Raw genomic sequence first — 1685 nt, forward strand, 5'->3', positions numbered from 1 at the left:
GTATTCTACAGAAGCCTTTGGTCATCCTGGTAACTTTAGAACTTTGGAAGATGCATCAGTAAGTCAGATATTTACCTAGATGTGTACTGTTTATCTTGATTAGTTTTTTTGGGGGGAGGTGGGGTCAGTCATGGGGCTTGAACTCAGGGCCTGGGTACTGTCTATGTGTTCTTTTTGTCCAAGGTTAGCACTCTACCACTTTGAACCACAGCTCCACTTCCAGTTTTCTGGTGCTTTATTGAAGATAAGTCTCACAGACTTTCTTGCCACAGCTAGCTTTGAACTGTGGTCCTCAGATCTTAGCCTCCTGAGTACCTAGATTACAGGTATGAGCCACCAGTACAATAGGGAATGAAAATTTTTCTTGGGGGAAAAACCCCAAAACTCCGATGGTGTTACCCCTTGGGCTCTCTAAAATTGCTAGTGCATTTCATTTCTGTGAGTGTTAAGACTATCTAAAATACCTACATGTGGCTTGGAACACATAAGTGATGTTACTATGATTATAATGAAGAAGGTCCTTGCAAAGTGTGCCTTAAAATTCTTGTCTTGCCTTTTTGGTGGTTGTTTACCTTGAAGAGCAATGTTCTCTTACCTGGGCTATCTTTGTTTTGTGGGTGTGTGTGAAAGATGATCTGTGTCAAGTCTATCAGTCAGCAATTGCTTTTCTTTTTTTTCAAGGCAAGTTTGTTTGTTTTCTGGGATTCCAGGAAGGTTTTTTGACATTGTCACTCTCTTACTTTGTACTTATTTTCCTCATTGCCTGAAAGGCTGCCTGGAAAAAATAGGTTTCTCATCCCTTCAAAAATTGTTCCTAAAATTAACTTAGGCTGGTTCAAAAAGCAGATTATTTCTCATTTCATGTTCCTAGTATCTTGGGTGAAATGTTGACAGTGTATAAATCTGACAGACCTAAAGATCTCTTCCAGAAGCCTCTGCTAGTACAATGAGTTCTTCAAAATCCATAGCAACACACTACTCCCTCTGTTGGCCACCAGTCTGCGGCTAAATGTGGATAATCTATGCTGCTAATCAGTGTCCTAGTTCCTATGGTCTTTAAACCTGTGCAATGAAATTGTTTATTATTCAGCGGACAAAGGTGTCCCAGAGAGGAACCATAAAAAAACAAAAACAATGGAATCTGGTGCTGTGATGCAAAGTAACTAGCTTTAACAAAATTTGATTTTTTTCTCCAGATAGCCCTGTGTCTGTAACAAAGGTTCAAAAAACTTATATTTACTTTTCATTCTAATGTTAACTTTAAACAGCCATTTTAACAAAAAAAATGTACCAATTAGTAATTCTTTTACCTCTATAAAAATTAAGTTCATGACCAGCATTAAAAAAAAAAAGCCTTTAGAAAGGTTAGTACATAAATGAGTTAGCATCTTGGCAATTTGTTTTAGTAATAAAGTGCTTTTTAAACATTCATTAGTCTTTTTTTTTTTTGCTGGTCCTGGGCTTGAACTTGGGGCCTGAACGTTGTCCCTGAGCTGCTTCTGCTCAAGGCTAGCACTCTACTACTTGAGCCACAGCACCACTTTTGGCCTTTTCTGTGTAATTTATCGGAGGCGAGTCTCATGGACTTTTCTGCCAGAGCTGGCTTTTTTTTTTTTTTTGTCAGTCATGGGGCTTGAACTCTGGCCTAAGTGCTATCCCTCAGCTCTTCAGCTCAAGGCTAGTAC

Source organism: Dipodomys ordii, unplaced genomic scaffold (assembly GCF_000151885.1).
Source record: "Dipodomys ordii isolate 6190 unplaced genomic scaffold, Dord_2.0 Scaffold2, whole genome shotgun sequence".
Classification (NCBI taxonomy): Eukaryota; Metazoa; Chordata; class Mammalia; order Rodentia; family Heteromyidae; genus Dipodomys; species Dipodomys ordii.